Below are 18,206 nucleotides of genomic sequence, written 5' to 3' on the forward strand. Positions count from 1 at the left end.
CGTTAGTTTTAGAATTCTTTTTAAAAAAGGGAATTCGGACCCTGAATATCTCATTTTTGAGGTGTGGGCGCTGCGTTTGCCAGCAGGTAAGTTTATATAATGAGCGATGCTTGCTTGGAGAGACGCGTTCCCGGAGGCTGCTCGCCCTTGCCCTCTATCGGGAGCATTTCGCCCGCCGTGACGCGCTTATCCATCAGCAGCTGCGGGCGCTGCAGGCAGCAGATAAAGCGCCGCTGAGTCGTCACAAGTCAAATTTTGGTTTCAGAAGATTTCTGTCATCTAGTTTCAAACAAGATGCTGTTTCATTTAAGATGGGAGACGAGGTTGGGGGTGGGGGCAAGCCTGTCAGAAAACAGCTTTGCAGGACGAAGTCCGGAAGCAAACTAAGTTTGATTTGTGCCCCAAACTAGACCTGGAGCGTCCTCTCTGAGGTCTCTTCGTTTTAATCCTTTTTCCAGTTGATTTGTCTGCTTGTTGTACATGGACAGTCTTCTTTTCTGTTAAACAACAGAGGTCTCTTTCTAATGTTTGTACTCATTTCTTGTTTTCTATGGACCACCTCTCCAGAGCCTTGACTATTAAATAGGACGTTTTTGTCCTGGGCTTGGTGTTAGGGGAATGTTGCCAGTTTCCTCACTAAGGATCTTCTTTATCAGATTAAGTCAGTTTCTGTTTTGTGGATTTCCACCCCCCTCCCAAAATGCTTCTGTATAGCATGTACTGATATGACCATGTAGTTTTCTTCTTGACATTGTTAACATCACAGGAGATTATTTTGCTAGTTTTTCTGTCGCCAAAATACTGGGATAATTTAAAATGCATGTATGGGTTGTTTGATAGAGTCAGTTAGCTGACATTTTATTTAGGATTTTGGGATCTGTATTGATAAGAGATTGGTGTTATGTTTTTTCACCCTCCTCCCATATCTGAGTTCATAAGGTTATGCTGTCCTCAGTGGTGGAGAGGGGAAAGTTTTCTTCATGCTCTGAAGCAGAGTGATCTGGTCCCGAAGTCTGGCAGAATCTGACTGCAGACTGCCTGGACTGCTGGTGGTGGTGTTTTTGTTTTTGTTTTTTTTTTAAAGAAGTTGGTATTAGTATTTAACTACCTTTCCATTTTTTCCATCATTGGCTTTTCTAAAGTTTTCTGCCTCTTCAACATAATATTTTATGTCCTCCTAGAAAATCATTAGCACAGTTGAAAGTTAACATATGTTAAAAAAAAAAGAAATTTAACATATGTTAACATAATGTTATGTATAGTAGTCTGTTGTAAGAGAAAAAGTCTTCCATGTCTGCAGTGCGCTTTCCTGTTTGTACTTACTTGTGTGTGTGTATGCGTGCGTATGTGTCCACCTTTTCTCTTTTTTAATTGGCCAGACTTGCTTCATGCTTGCTTACTTCTTTTCAAATAACCAGCTTTTGGATTTATTGATTAAACTAGCTTTTGGATTTATTGATTAATCCTATTGATTTTTTTCTGTGTCATTAATTTCTGTTCTTTTTCTTTCTCCTTAACTTGGGTTTATTTTACTCAAATTTTAGCCTTTTGAGTCGAAAGATTCGATCATATAATCAATCAGTCCTCCTAATGGAGGCAAGGACTTATAATTCCTGTCACCTCTTGTTTGGTGTTGGCTCTATTCTTACTTTAACTCTTCAAATTAGACATTATTGCTGTTATTATTTTCTAGGTTAGCTAGATAATTGTTTAGATTATTTATTAGCTAGATTTGTTTATTAGCTATTATTTGTTAGCTAGATTTATTAAATTTATCTACCTGTTTACCGTTGTCCTCACTCTTCATTCCTTCCTGACCATAGATTCTCTTTTTTCGATCACCTGCCTTCTCCCTGAAGTACCTTCTTTGCAAGTTCTGTCAGTGATGATACATTTTTCTGTTTTTATAATATCTGAAAATGCCTTTAATTTTCCCACATTCTTGAATTTTGGCTTCAACCGTTTTTTCTAGTCCAGTGAGTCCAAAGTTTCATACATATATGTGTGTGTGTGTGTGTGTGGCATTTTTAAAAGATAATTTGTTGGTGGAAGGTATGGGGACTTCAATTCTGCCATAGTGCTGAAAGATGAAAAGTAGAAATTAATCTGTAGTCTAACAAGCTGTCAGTTTTAGTGACTTTTCCCTGTACAAAATTAAATGTTCATCTCACATTTAGTAAGTATAATTTATATTCTCCAGACCCTTATTTTTTGCTTGACCTATTGATTCTGAGAATTGTGTTAAGGACTTCCACTGTGATCCCTAGTGGTTTTCTTTTGTTCTATTCGTTTTTGTAGTATTATTAAATATATACATTTATGAGCCAGCCATAGCAATGTTGTTGCTTAGTCACTATGTTGTGTCTGACTGTTTTGTGACCCCATGGACTGTAGCTCACCAGGCTCCTCTGTCCATAGGATTTCCCAGGCAAGAAGACTAGAGTGGGTTGCCATTTCCTTTTCCAGGGGATCCTGCATTGACGGGTGGATTCTTTACCACTGAGCCATCTGGGAAGCCTTATAAGCGGTGTGTATGCATGCCTCCATGCTAAATTACTTCAGTTGTGTCTGACTCTTTGCGACCCCATGGACTGTAGCCCTCCAGGCTCTTCTGTCCATGGGGTTCTCCTGGCTAGAATGGGTTGCCATGCCCTCCCGGAAGGGATCTTCCCGACCCAGGGATCAAACCCACATCTTCTGCAGTTCTTGCTTTGCAGGCAGATTCTTTACTGCTGAGTCACCAGGGAAGCCCTTTATCTGGCATATCTTCTAGTAATATTAATTTATTTTTGATTTTCTGTACTTTGTTTTAGGTATTACTCTTGTGATTAGCTAACAGGAAGATTTTGTTTTATTCCTTAGTGTTTGTCTTTTTTGAAAAGTTAGAGTAAATACACATATAAAATTTACCATTTTAGTCATTTTTAAGCGTACAGTTCACCGCTGCTGCTGCTGCTAAGTCACTTCAGTCCGACTCTGTGCGACCCCATAGATGGCCTCCCACCAGGCTCCCCTGTCCCTGGGATTCTCCAGGCAAGAACACTGGAGTGGGTTGCCATTTCCTTCTCCAATGCATGAAACTGAAAAGTGAAGGGGAAGTCGCCCAGTCGAGTCCAACTCTTGGCGACCCTATGGACTGAAGCCTACCAGGCTCCTCCGTCCATGGGATTTTCCAGACAAGAGTACTGGAGTGGGGTGCCATCGCCTTCTTTGGTACAGTTCACTGCTGCTGCTGCTAAGTCGCTTCAGTCGTGTCTGACTCTGTGTGACCCCATAGACGGCAACCCACCAGGCTCCCCCGTCCCTGGGATTCTCCAGGCAAGAACACTGGAGTGGGTTGCCATTTCCTTCTCCAATGCATGAAAGTGAAAAGTGAAAGTGAAGTCGCTCAGTCGTGCCCGACTCTTAGCGACCCCATGCACTGCAGCCTACCAGGCTCCTCCGTCCATGGGATTTTCCAGGCAAGAGTACTGGAGTGGGGTGCCATCGCCTTCTCCGGTACAGTTCACTAGTAGTAAGTATATTAGTGTTGCTGTGCAGCCAAGCTGCAGAACTTTATCACCTGCAACATCTAAACTGTTCCCATTAAACAATACACACCCCACCCTGCCCCCAGCTCCTGGTAACTGCCACTGTACTTTCTGTTTGTGAAATTGCCTGTTCTAGGTACCTCATGCAGAATTTGTCTTTCTGTGACTGGTTTTTTTCTCTTACCGTCGTGTTCTCAAGGTCAGTCCATGTTGTACCAGGTGTCCTTTCTTTCTTTATGAGACTGAATACCATTCCATTGTGCATACAGACCACATTTTGCATGTTATTTCATCTGGGTTGCTTCCACATTGCAGCTGTTGTCAGTAATGTTGGTCTGAACATGGGTGTACAACCCCTCTTCAAGACCCTGCTCTCTGTGCTTTTGGGTAGTTACCCAAACATCAAATTTCAAGATTATATGATCATTTTGTTTTTAATTTTTGGAGGTATTGCTTTATTATTTCCCCAGCAGCTGTACCTTTTTACATTCCTGAAACAGTGTGCAAGAGTTCCAGTTTTTCCTTATCTTTTCCAATGCTTATTTTCTGTTTTTTTTTTTTTTTGAAAGTAGCCATCTTAATGGACGTGAAATCTTTATCTTTCAATCAGTGACTTTAACCTATTTATATTTGATTAATGTTATTTTGGGTCCTATTCCTGCTGTCTTGTTTTATGTTTTCAATGTCTTGTGCTTATTTCCTGACAGCCTCCACCCTTTTCCTATTTTTTGTTGGGTTGACTGAGGATTTCTTTTTTTTTTTTTCGTTTTGTTCTATTTTATTTCTCTCAAGACATGGAAGTTACAAAGAACAAAGTTACATGTTCTTACTCTGCTTGTGTTTGGCACCCTTGAATTTGGAGACACCTTTTTATTGAGGTATAACATGAACATGTAAAGGTATACACATCTTAACAGCTTGATGAATTTTGACTAACTAAATACATGTTTAACCAGCAGGCAAAACAAGAAACAAACAAAAATAAGAACAACCTTTCCCACATTCCAGATTCTGTCATCCTGCTGCTCACTGCCAAGGATAACCCCTGCCATTTCTGACAATAGATTGGTTTTCCCATTTCTGTACTTGATAGCAATAGAATTGTACAGTACGTGCTCCTTTGTATTTAGCTGCTTTCTGTCAACATTGCATTTGTGCAATTTGTAGGATTCTGGAGTGTGGTTGTGGCTTGTTCATTCCATTGCTGTATACGTTCCACTGTTTGTATGTATCACCATATGGATATCCATTCTGCCTCGGCTGGCTTTAGGTGGTTTGTGGTTTGGGGTTATCATGAATAGTGCGCCGTGAACATCCTAGTACACGTCTTTGCTGGATGGATGGATGCGTTTCTGTTGAGTGTGTATCTAGAAGTGAAATTGCTCGGTCATAGAGTGTGCATATGCTCAGTCTTTACAGACGCTGCCAAACAGTTTGCAACAGTGGTTGCGTCAGCTTATGTCCCGAGAAGCATATGTGGTTGCCTCACATCCTTGCCAACTCTTGGTAATTTCTTTTTTATTTTAGTCATTCTGGTGGGTATGACATTGCAGTTTTAACTTGGATTTCCCTGATGATAGATGAATTTGAGCTCTTTTGGTATCCTTAAGTTTTCACACATACCTAAGCATTTTTTCTCTTGATGTTTAAAGATAATTTGTATATATGAGATTTGGGGGTTTTGTACATTATGTGTCAACAGTCATAAGTTTAACTGATTATTTGTTCATCACTGACTGTTTTATCTTGTTTTTCTAATTTTTGGATTCATTAGTTGTTTTGATCGCATGAGTCCTTCAGTAAATTTTTTTTCCCTAAAGATTCTATGGGTGGTAAACTTTCTGAGCCTTCGTAAGTTTTAAAAATATTAAAAAACTTTGCTTTTCCATGTGAATACTCTTGACTGGGTATAGGATTCTAGTTTAAAAATGTCTGAGTTTTGAAGATAATTCTTTATTATCTGCTGGCCTCTAGTGTGGTTAATGAGAAGTCTTTGTAATCTGATTCTCACTTTTTTGTTTGTTTTTTTGTTAACCTGTTTATTTCTCTGAAGCTCTACAATTTTTTCTTTTTTCTTTGTATTCTAAAATCTCACCACTATTTGCCTTGGGGTGGATTTCTCTTGTTCTTCCTGCTTAGTTCTCAGTGGTCCCTTTCATTCTGTATATAAATATTTCTTTGGCCCTGGGGAAGTTTGAATGTTTCCCTGCCTCCTCCATTCTCTTCATTTTCTGCTTCTGGAATTACTGTTAAATGGGTATTAGAATTTCTTGGGACTCTGGCAGTCCAGTGGTTAAGACTCTGTGTTTCCAGTGCAGGGGGCGAGGGTTTGATCCCTGGTTGGAGAACTAAGATCCCACATGCTGTGTGGCCAAAACATAAAATAAAATAGTATGAAAATGGATATTAAGATTTCTTAATTTATCCTTCATGTTTCTTGACTTTTCTGTCAAATGTTCTATCATTTTTGGGCTGCATTCTAGAAGATTCTACAAATCTAGTTTAGCTTTGTCCCATCAACTCTTTAGCCCATCTATTGAGTGTTTTTTTTTTAATCATGTATTCAATTTTCAAGGTTTCTACTTTTTTAAAATTTAATTTTTGGAATAAATAAGATATTCAGTGTTCAAAAATTATACTGTATTAAAAGCTGTAAGTAAAAGGTGCTCCTTCATCTCCCCACCAAGTTCTCTGTCACCTCAAAAGTAGGTAACCATTGTTATTAGTTTCTTATATATCCTTTCAGGGACACTTTATGAAAATACAAGTAAATATGAATTATGTTCTTAAGTCCTCCTTTTTTTTGCACAAATAGTACTTCCCTTGACCCTGCTTTTTTTTTTTTGCTACACCTCCATTAGTTCCCTGACCAGGGATCAAACCCGGACCCAAGCAGTGAAAGCGTCGAGCCCTAACCGCTGGACCACCAGGTAATTCCCTTGACTGGGTTTTATTTTTCTTTTTTAATCTTTTTTTGATGTGGACCATTTGTAAAGTCTTTATTGAATTTGTTACAATATTGCTTCTGTTGTTTATGTTTTTTTTTTTTTTTTGGATCTTAGCTTCCCAACCAGGGATCAAACCCTCACCCTCTACATTGGAAGGCAAAGCCCTAACCACTGAACCGCCAGGGATGTCCCCCGTGTGCACTTTTTAATTTCACCATGTAGAGATTTTAACCAACAGTTGGCTCTTGCTTTTCATAGTCATGCGTCCCTTCCATCTTTCCAAAGACATTTAATAATTTCTTCTACATGCTTCATTGGGCTTCCTAGGTGGCTCTGCGGTAAAGAACCCACCTGCAAGGCAGCAGGCGCAGTGGTTCTGTCCCTGGGTCAGAAAGATCCCCTGGAGAAGGAAGTGGCAACCCACTCCAGTATTCTTGCCTGGAGAATTCCATGGACAGAGGAGCTGGGCAGACTGCAATCCATGGGGTCACAAAAGAGTCGGACACGACAGCGACTAAACAACAACAATGTGCTTCATTAACTCCCCTCTCAGGCATACATCTTCCTGTTGACTTGGTGTCCCCATTTCATGACGCTGAGTAAGAACCTGGGGCATCCGCCTTCAGATGCTCATACTCGAGCGTGAGGGTTCCTGTTTTCCTGCCTGCCTCTTTGCTGCCTCTGGTGATTGCTGGAGACTGTGATGTGCTGCTTCGTGGACTGTGTGGTCCAGGGCAGGGGCTCATGTCATGGCCGCTCAGTGTGCAGGGAGGAGTCCCAGGGGCCTGGCCATCCCGGCTGCCGTGCCCCAGTTCATCTCCTTGTCAGATCCCACCCCTGCCCCTCATTCCCTCTGCTGATCTGGAGCCTGAAACCCTGCATGACGGGCTCCTCCCAGGCTGGTGCCGGGCTGTGGTTCAGTCGGGCAGTCTGACCCTGAGTATGCTGTGCCTCTCAGAAGTGTCTTAGGTGCTTTCGTTGGCCACTGGTCTTGTTTCTTGTTCCCCAGGTCTCTTATTGATTTAGTGGTTTAAAAATATTTCTGTCGTTCCAAAGAATTTTAGGGTAGGAAAGCAGAAGTATGTATTTAGTCCAGTTTCCCCCACTGTGTCCACAAGTCCGTTCTCCAATATTACCTTTTATCTTGAATCAATTTCTGTTGTTGAGGGGGTCCCAGAGACCACCCCCAGGTTCAGAGATTTCCTAGGAGGTCTCACGGGACTCCTCACATTCTCACATGGTCATCCCCATGGCTGTGACTTATCACTGTGAAGGATACAAAGCAAGACCAGCAAAGGGAAGAGCCCAGAAGGGCCAAGCCCTGGGGACCAGGCACAGGTTTCTGAGAGTCCTCTCCTGGGGAGCCACCCGGCGACAAGCTGTGCAAACACAGCTGAAGCACATTCCTCCAGGAAGCTCTCCTGAGACTGGGCCCCAGGGTCTTTTCTGGGTGCTGGTCACACCGGGCACCCTCTGCCTAGCATCCACCCAAACTCCAGGCTCCTGGAAGGGAAGCAGGTGTTGAGCATAAACCAGTGTTTGCACAAACAGTTTAGGGGCAATAAGAGCCTCTCTTATCAGTCCTGCAAACATCAGGAAGCAAAATCCAAGTTCCCAGGTGCCAGCCAAGGGCCGACTGGCTCAGGCCTGTCTCAGGCCTGCCCTGTTAACCCTTTGTTGTAAAATGGCCCTCCTGTTTTCCACAGGAAAAAAATGGATACCATACCTGGAAATGACTTCTCCCAACCAAATTGCCAAGTGCCCTTTGCCCTCTCTCGGGAGAAAGCAGCATTTCTGGAGTATTACGGGTAAAGCACTATTTCCTGACTTTGGAATAAGCTGAAGTTTGTTGCGTGGCAAGCAGCCTTGAGGGGCAGAGCATGGGGTGACCACTGGGCTGTTAAGTGATCGGTTCTCTTGCTGGTCTTCGGTCACCAGTGGCAGGGCAACTGGTGAAAGGCACGTGACCATCCCCAGTGTCATGTGTATCTTTTCCTAGATCATTCAGGTCATCTCTTCCACCACAGGCTCTGCTCCCCAAACTCTGGCCATGGCTCCACCCATGGGGCATTTTATCCCTTACTTCTCTTCCATGACTGTGTTCAGTGGCTTTTGTTGCTTCACTTTGTGTCTAAGTTTAATCTCCCACAAGACTGAGAATTCTCTGAGGGCCAAACAGCAAACCACATGTAGCTATAGACCCAGAGCCTCCCCGGCAGGGTGAAGCGCTTACGCTGGTATCTGTTAGTGCTTCTGGAAGGAGCAGCTACAAGAACATGGAAAGGCATCTCTTCTCCATCCTTGATCCACACATCGCTGACTTGTGTTCTGTGATGAGGATGGTGATGTAAACCTGTGTGTGTGCGCATGCTCAGTCATGTCTGACTCTTAGCGACCCATGGACTGTAGCCCACCAGGCTCCTCTGTCCATGGGATTTCCCAAACAAGAATACTGGAGTGGGTTGCCAGTTCCTTCTCCAAAAGAACAGCTTCTCCATCTGAGCCCCTCTCTCGTCTTGTGTGCTTTTTCGTGCTTTCGTTGGTTTATAGTTTATAAATTTATAATTTATTCCTTTTTCTTCTGTGTAGCCCACTGTCTCATTCTCTTTCCCACCCCCGCCATGGCCGACTATTCTGTTTAATACACATGCTCTTATTGTATGTATTCTTTTTTTTTTGAGCATCATTGTGGTTTTATTTGTAGGTATTTTCCCAAATGTAACTGTTATGTATTCAGTCTCTTGATGCCATCATGATATAATGTGCTCAAATCTTCCCCAAATACTTGGATTTGAGTGGAGATTTCTACCCTACCCAATACCTCCACATCTTGTGTGTATGTATTCTCAAGAATGTGTATTGTTTTGTGTGCATGTTTTTTCTTATTTTTTCTCTTTTAAAAAATTTAGTTTGTTATCTCCTTTGTTTCTTCTTTCTTTGTCTGTGTGGACTCCTAGTTGCAGTACACAGGATCTTTCGCTGTGGCACTTGGGCTTAGTTGCCTCTAGACATGTGGGATCTTCATTCCTGACCAGGGATCAAACCTGCACCCCCTGCATTGGAAGGCCAGTTCTTAACCACTGGACTGCCAAGGACGTCCCCGTGGGAGGGTATTTTTAATTTACATAAGTAGTGTCATGTTAGACTCTTCTAGTGTTATCACTCAACTGCCATGTTTCTATGACTCATTCCTGTCACTATGGTGACTGTCCAGTTTGTGTATCCACCACATCCTGCCTCTCTCTCTCCTGGTGATGGATGCCCACATTGATTCCTACGCCCAGACACTACAAGCAGTGCTGAGGGAAGCTCTCATACATGTCCCATATGGACTTCTGGGAGAGTCTCTCTGGATGTGGGCCAGGAGCGGGGCTGCCTGCTCACAGTGCGTGCCTGTACTTAGTGTTTAGGACCAAGTACCACTGATTGCTTCTGAGCGAGGCCACGCCATTCTGCATCTCCCCAGAGTGCACTGGATTCCAAAGACCTTTCTCTCTGTAAACACTTGGCATTGTCCAGCTTTCTAATTTTTTGCAGTCTTACTCTATTTACATTTCTCTGGTTACTACTGAGTATATACACTTGAGAATGTGTATGCTTGCTACCTTGTTGTGTTTTCTTTAATGTAAATTGCCTGTTCATGCTGTTTCCCCATTTTTGTTTTTTTTGGCCTCGCCACATGGCTTGCGGGATCTTATTTCCCCGACCAGGGATCAAACCCTGACCCATAGCAGTGAAAGCCCCAGTCTTAACCACTGCACCATCAGGGAATATCCTCCCCTCCATTTTCCAGTTGAGATTTCTGACTAGAATATTTTTTAGACATTAACCACTTACTGATTTTTAGAAGATACAAATGGTTTCTCCTGATACATGATGTCCACTTTGTTGTTAGTATCTTAAGGAAATCCTTAATTCTGTAGTCAAAATAACCAATTTGGGGGGAGGTAGAAGGCGATGGCACCCCACTCCAGTACTCTTGCCTGGAAAATCCCATGGATGGAGGAGCCTGGTGGGCTGCAGTCCATGGGGTCGCTCAGAGTCGGACAGGACTGAGCGACTTCACTTTCACTTTTCACCTTCATGCATTGGAGAAGGAAATGGCAACCCACTCTGATATTCTTGCCTGGAGAATCCCAGGGACGGGGGAGCCTGGTGGGCTGCCGTCTATGGGGTCGTACAGAGTCGGACACGACTGAAACGACTTAGAAGAAGAAGAAGAAGAAGAAGAAGGGGAGGGAAGGATTATGAGTTCAGGATTAGCAGATGTAAACTATTACATACAGTATGGATAAACAACAAGATCCTATTATAGAGCACAGGGAACTGTATTCAGTATCTTGTGATAAACCATACTGGAAAAGAAATATGAAAAGAATATACATATATATATTGTGTTTCTGCTGTACAGCCAAGTGACTCAGTTATATATAACTGAGTTTTTTTATTTGCCCCCAGATACCAAGATAAATGACTGTGCTTGTTAATTGACAACATGTTAATAATCAAGATATTTCACATAAAAATCCAGATTTCTAGCCTCTATTGTATCAGCTGTGTTTTAGTGTCAGCTATGGTAACCGAGTGGTAGACTATCTGCCACCCGGCAGGCCTCACTTGTTCCCGTGACCTCCTGGTCATGTGGTCTTCTGAGTTTATGATCAGCCCCTGCTGTGTGTGGAGCAAAGCCTTGAAAATAAACAAGCGTGATGATAGTTAGTGTCCATGAAGGTGCTACCTGCATGTGGTTCTGGGGTGAAGTGGGCTTGGAGCTCAGAGCATGGTGCGGTGGCTGTTCTCCTGATGGCAGTGAGTGTCAGCACAGGAAAGAAAACCAGCTGCACTAGTAAATATTCTAGGCTTTTTAAGAGTCATAGTGTCTCACAATCACTCCCCTCCCACTCTTATAGCTCAAGGGGCGTGCATGCATGATCAGTCACTTAATCGTGTTCAACTCTTTTGCCATGCACTGTAGCCCGCCAGGCTCCTCTGTCCATCGGATTCTGCAGGCATGAAACTGGAATGGGTAACCATGACCTCTTCAAAAGAGGGTTCAGTCTTCCTGACCCAGGGATCGAACTTGCGTGTCCTGCATTGGCAGGCAGATTCTTTACCATCTGAACCACCTGGGAAGCCCATAGCTTGAAGGCAGGCATCGACAGTATGTCAGTGAATGTGATCCATTCGTTTGGTCCAGACTTGCCCCGCAGACTGTCATTTTCTGACAGCGTTTTCTCCTGTTGTTTTTAAGGTGCAGGCTCACAGCATTTGCCTGATCACTGGGAAGCAAGTACCTGCTTGTGCCAGTGCCGAGGTGGTGCTGGTGATGGAGCACACTTTCAGTCTTCAAGCTCCAGCTCTGGGTGGGGAGACAGACAGGTGAGGAGAACAGGCCAGGATGGGTCTAGGGTGGAACGTATCAGGGAAGACTTTCTGTAAGATGGAGGCATCAAAAATGAGCGGGGAGGGGAATTAGGCAAGACAGGCGCAGGGCCTTTTTGTGCTTCATCTGTAAAACCCAAGAGGTGACAGTTTCGCTCACTATGGCTGGAAAGCAGAGACCTGGTTTTGTGGCGGCGAGGAGTGGGGGCTTGGGGTGGAGGCAATGGGGGTGGTAACCAGCCCCAGAGTGGGTAGCAGAAATGACAGGACAGAGACTGGGTAAAAATTCCACACAAAATCCTGAGTCCTTCAGTTTTCAGAGGTTGATGCTGACAACCCCCATGCTATCAAAATGTGTCAGAAAATAAGAAATCACAGAACTTTAAATTCACGAAATCAAAATAATCCTGATGGAGAAGAGTACAAGTCAACAAGAGTACAAGTCAACTTTTGTACAAGTACAAAAGTCAACTATAGACAAAGATGACATATGGATATATGCAAATATCCTAAATAAAACAGCAAGATGAATTCAGTCGAATTTCAAGTAGATTTTCTTCTGGGAATTGAAGATTGCTTTGATATTAGGACATAGTTTAATCCATTGTGTAAGTAATGAAAGGGGAAAGCTATGTAATCACCTTAAGAGCAACTGAAAAAGCACTTGATGGAATCTGACTCTGAACCTTTTATGTTTCCTTGAAAAGTATTCACAGTCTTGCCTTCAGGCGTGCAGGCTCCCTGCCTGCCCAACTTCCTCACCTTTTTGTTTCCTTGGCAAACCTTGGTTCATTATTTCTTTTTTCTTTCTTAACTTTTAGCCACACTATGTGAGGCATGTAGAATATTAGTTCCCCAACCTGGGATCGAATCCATACCTCCTGCTTTGGAAGGCAGAGTCTTAATCACTGGACCGCTGGGGAAGTCCCTGTTTCTTTTTTTCCTTTAAAAATATTTATATTTATTTGCCGGTGCCGGGTCTTAGTTGCAGCACGTGGGATCAAGCTCCCTGACCAGGGATTGAATGTAGGCCTGCTGCATGGGGAGCATGGAGTCTTAGCCACTGAACTTCCAGGGAAGCTCCTCTGCTCATTATTTCTTCACCTTTTCCTTCCCCATGTCCTTTGTGACCCTTTCCTGTGTCCTCAGTGTGAGTAAGTTACCTCTTCTCTCCAGTCTAGGGAGTACTATTCAGACCTCGTGTCTTGCATTTTGGTAGTAATCCTGTTTCTCTCTATACTTAGTTGATTTCCTTCTATCAGAACCTTGTCCCGGGGTGGGCCCTGGAGATACAGAGATGAGTAAGATGATACTGGTCACTTGGCTCTTCACCCCCAAACTCATCCCCTTGCTTCCCTGGCCACTGCCTCCAGCTAAAGGTACAGGAGGAGGCCCCAGGGGAGACCAGGATGTGAGAGGAGGGGGAGCCAGGGGATTTATCTCCCCCGTTTTCTGCCTTGGACAGTGTCTCAGGGGTGGTCCCAGCTCCAGCTGAGGGATACTTGCCTCTGGCCTTTGTCCCACTGAGACAGGCCAGGACGGGAGCCTTTGCTGCAATGCTTGCACCTGGACACACCTCTCCTCCAGCAACAAAGTACAAAGAAACTGTATGGAGCTAAAAATAATTGTGTCTGTGCAGTTGGGATAAATTCTGGACAAAAGATACAAAGAGACCAAAAAACCCAGCAGCCACTTTTGAAGAGCCTTGAGCAAAAGCAGAGTGTTGGGAACAAAAGCAGGGTATTGAGCATGCCCCCTGCACTCAACACCACCCTCACCTAACATGAGAAACAAGCTCACCCCCACTCAGGGAGCAAGCAAGGGAACCTATTACTTGCTCTCAGTATCCCCTGCTGCAGCAGTTCATTTCAGTTCAGTCGTTCAGTCGTGTGACCCTTTGTGCTCAGTCGTGTGACTCTTTGTGACCCCATGGATTGCAGCACACCAGGCCTCCCTGTCCATCACCAACTCCCGGAGCTTGCTCAAGCTCATGTCCATGGAGTCGGTGATGCCATCCAACCATCTCATCCTCTGTTGTCCCCTTCCCCTCCTGCCTTCAATCTTTCCCAGCATCAGGGTCTTTTTAAATGAGTCAGTTCTTTGCATCAGGTGGCCAAAGTATTGGAGTTTCAGCTTCAGCATCAGTCCTTTCAGTAAATATTCAGGACTGATTTCCTTTAGAATAGACTGGTTGGATCTCCTTGCAGTCCAAGGGACTCTCGAAAGTCTTCTCCAACACCGCAGTTCAAAAGCATCAATTCTTTGGCGCTCAGCTGTCTTTATAGTCCAACTCTCAGTCCATACACCACTACTGGAAAAACCGTAGCCTTGACTAGATGGACCTTTGTTGACAAAGTAATGTCTCTGTTTTTTAATATGCTGTCTAGGTTGGTCATACTTTTCTTCCAAGAAGCAAGTGTCTTTTAATTTCATGGCTGCAGTCACCATCTGCAGTGATTTTGGAGCCCCCCAAAATAAAGTCTATCACTGTTTCCCCTGTTTCCCCATCTATTTGCCATGAAGTGATGGGACCAGATGCCATGATCTTAGTTTTCTGAATGTTTAGTTTTAAGCCAACTTTTTCACTCTCCTCTTTCACTTTCATCAAGAGGCTCTTTAGTTCTTCTTCGCTTTCTGCCATAAGGGTGGTGTCATCTGCATACCTGAGGTTACTGATATTTCTCCCGGCAATCTTGATTCCAGTTTGTGCTTCATCCAGCCCAGCTGCAGCAGGGGCTCTAACAAAGCCTTGCCTGAATTTCTTGTCTGGCCTCTGGTCAATTTCTATGGACTGGAGAAGGTCAAGAACCCTGATTGGTATCACCTCCTCCTTTCTTTGCTCCTCCAGTCTTATTAAACATGTTGGAGGGCTCCTGCTATTGTGAGTCTCTGGTTTGCTCTCCACCCCTACTTAGTGTTTTGGTCATTCCCCAAACCTTTTGGGGCTTCCTTTGTGGCACAGTGGTAAAGTATCTCCAATGCAGAAGATACAGGTTTGATCCCTGGGTTGGGAAGATACCCTGGAGTAGGAAATGCAACCCACTCCTGTATTCTTGCCTGGAGAATCCCATGGATAGAGGAGCCTGGTGGGCTACAGTCCATGGGGTTGCAAAGAGTCAGACACGATTGAGCATGCCTCACTTGCTTCACTTGCAAACCTTGTGACCAGTTCCCGTGTTAATTCCCTCTGCTGAGCTTTGTTGGTGTTGGTGGTCACTTGCTAAGTCATGTCTCTTTGTGACCCCATGGACTGTAGCACTCCAGTTTCCCTGTCCTCTACTATCTCCTGGAGTTTGCTTGGACTCATGTCCTTTGAGTTGGTGATGCTATCCAACCATCTCATCCTCTGCTGCCCCCTCCTGCTTTTGCCCTCAATGTTTCTCAGCATCAGCGTCTTTTCCAGTGAGTCAGCTCTTTGCACACAGGTGGCCAGAGTATTGGAGCTTCAACTTCTGCTGAGCTGCAGCTCTTGAATTCTGTTTTCCAGATTGGACTCTGTCCAATATAGAACAAGAACCCCACTTCTAGATGCCCACAGTCTTACAGGACAGACATGGAAATGACTGTGATTTTTGTCTGTTTCATGCTGCTTTCTGTCTTCTTCCAGAAGTAGACCTCACCTCGGGCACATGGCCATCACCCAGACTGACACCATCATAGGACTTCACACTCCCTGTTCACAGAGGCTTTTCCAGGGGACATATCATGTCCCCAGACCAGGCTAATCACTTTCCTCTGAGTTGTTTGAAATGGGTCTGGTGTAGCCAGAGCCCCCTACCCTCTTGGGAGTCATTGGAGGTGTGAGTTCTGTGGAAACTTGGTCTTTGGTGGGTTTTTTTTTTGTTTTTTAAATTTAGAAGCTTGATCTTTGTTTGGTTCAGTGTATGTCTCCAGTGCACAGTGAGTGCTCTGTCAACACAATTTCATAAAATCTAAGGTGCCATCCATTTTCAAACAATTATTTTGTGTTCCACTAAGAAAGAAAAAAATACTGTTAATTAAACCATAACATATTTTTTATGTGCACTTTTTATTTTAGACATATGAAAAGATCTTTTGGACATATTTAAGACAGTTTATATCATATAGTTTATATCATACAGTGTTTTTATTTGTATGTAAACAGGAAAGTGTAAGTGCTGTTAGCTGCTTAAGGCATTTCTAAAATCTCTTCTTTTTTAAAATAATTTTTTCATGCTAAAAATTTATTAACTTTTAATACCAACAAATATCTAGTTATCAAATTCCTATTAAAACCTCCTCTTTTTAAAAACTTCATTCATTCATTCTTTTATTTTTGGCTGCCCTGGGTCTTCATTGCTGTGTGCATGCTTTCTCTAGTTGTGGGAGCCGGGCTGCTCTTTGTTGCAGTGTTCAGGCTTCTCAGGTGGAGCACAGGCTGTAGAACACGCAGGCTCAATAGTTGTGGTGACTACTGGTTGTCCTGCGGCATGTGGGATCTTCCTAGACCAAGGATAAGAACCGGTGACCCCTGCTTTGGCAGGCAGATTCTTAACTTCTGGAACACCAGGGAAGCCCTAAAACCTTCTCTTCTAAGTCACTTTTGACTCCAGGTCGTTTGTGATTTTTCACAGATGAAGTCCCCCTCTGCCACCAAAAACCCTGGTAACATGTTGTGTGTGGTTGTGAAAGTGTTCCACGTTGTCTCCAGGGTTTTCTTTTGGGCTTGTGACACCCATTCTGTGAATTTGATGCTGGCCCTTCCTTATTTCACCTAAAGGGATCTGCAGACTGTGTTGATAAAGCAGCCAGGACTCATACCGCTCCTTCGATGGTCCTCTTTGGTGTGAAGCCTGGAATAGTGTAGGACTGTGGTCAGCTCTGAGGCCACCTGGAGTGAAAGCCAAGTTACTGTGCTTTTCAGGGAGCTTATTCTGTCACGGACTGAGCAGCATTGACCAGCCAGCGGCGATCATAGGAGGCGTGCTGACCTCAGGGATATTGGGTGTGTTAGCATTGATGGATTATGATATTTGCACAATTAATTAATCAATGAATCTGGTGGGGCCTGAACCCACCCTCACTGAGAGACAGGCAGAAAGATGTGCGGAGAGAGTCTCCCTTGGTCCAGTGGTTCCTTAGGCCACATCCACCCCTGCACTTTCCAGGGTTTATTTACGAAATCTGGTCCTCCTTCCCTCTTGCTTTGTGAAACTAAGCAAGATTAGTTTCATGTCAGATTAGTTTCATGTCACTTGCAACCTAGAAAGTCCTGACTAATCCAGAAGCTTATAAAATGATTATAAACAGTGTGATGTGTGCAGAAATTAAAGTGTATTCAGGCTCTGAAGTAGCATCAAGGAGAGAGAGACCTGCTCGGTTCGAGGTCAGGCTGCAACTCTAGACTCTCCGAGGTGAGGCAGGGCCTACCTCCTGGGTGCCTCCCAAGGACCCCGTGTATACTGCAGCTTCCAACTACTTGCTCCCACTGTCTTTCTCACCACATAATTTAAAATAATCAGTTCAGAGGAGGATGAAACCTGTGTTTTTTACTCCCATTTATAATCGCATAATTACCTTTACTGGTGCTCCTTGAATTTTTGTGTGTGTGAATTTGAATTTCCTTCTGGGCTCACTTGCTTTCACCTTGAAGAACTCCTTCTAGCATTTCTTGTAAGGCTAACAACAAGTTCTCTGCAGGATGGCAGACATTTTATTGGCTTCTGTGTGCCACCATGGCTATAATAAGATCTGAGGCTGGTCTTACAGGTAATTAATAGTAAGGCAGGAGGACATGACTCACCTGGAATGAATCATTCCATTGCTGAAGGTGACTTTTGAAACAGCTCACCCTAAAGGTGACAGTACACCGCTGGTGTGTCTAGCCACCAAGCTATAGGTGAACTAGGGTTTTCTTTTCTGCCAGGCACTCTTTGTGTATTGCTTTGACTCCCCCCGCACCCCCACCACTTGCCCTGTTTCAAATGTTTATCTTTACCATCTTTATTTATGTGTTTCTGGCTACACTGGGTCTTCATTGCTGCGAGCGGGCTTTCTCTAGTTTCAGTACTCGGTCTTCTTATTACGGTGGCTTCTCTTGTGAGCAGGGGCTCTCGGATGCAAGGGGCTTCAGTAGTTGTGGTGCATGGGTTTAGTTCCTTTGTGGCTGGTGGGATCTTCCTGGACCAGGGATCAAACCCATGTCCCCTGCATTGGCAAGTGGATTCTTAACAGCTGGACCATCAGGGAAGTCTCTGCTTTGTGACTTTTAAGTCATTTGTTTAATTTCTTTTATTTTTTCTTTAAACTTATAGTGCAGAATATTTCAAACATTCACAAAAATACACAGCCTCATATGGTACATTTTCATGTACGTATGACCTGG

General features: G+C 43.8%; 1 protein-coding gene across 2 annotated transcripts in view; it reads left to right on the forward strand.

The window, feature by feature from the left end:
• Nucleotides 1–18,206, forward strand: part of SPECC1 (sperm antigen with calponin homology and coiled-coil domains 1) — a 212,290-nt gene that overhangs the window by 585 nt on the left and 193,499 nt on the right. The window contains exons 2-4 of one of the 2 annotated variants that reach the window (XM_055576420.1): nucleotides 2,419–2,527; nucleotides 6,392–6,460; nucleotides 11,730–11,857. The exons of the other annotated variant lie outside the window; for it this stretch is intronic. The gene's annotated coding sequence lies outside the window, so the exon portion shown is untranslated. The remainder of the gene's footprint in view (nucleotides 1–2,418; nucleotides 2,528–6,391; nucleotides 6,461–11,729; nucleotides 11,858–18,206) is intronic. 2 annotated transcript variants of the gene reach the window in all.

The sequence above is a fragment of the Bubalus kerabau genome, chromosome 4 (assembly GCF_029407905.1).
Source record: "Bubalus kerabau isolate K-KA32 ecotype Philippines breed swamp buffalo chromosome 4, PCC_UOA_SB_1v2, whole genome shotgun sequence".
Classification (NCBI taxonomy): domain Eukaryota; kingdom Metazoa; phylum Chordata; class Mammalia; order Artiodactyla; family Bovidae; genus Bubalus; species Bubalus kerabau.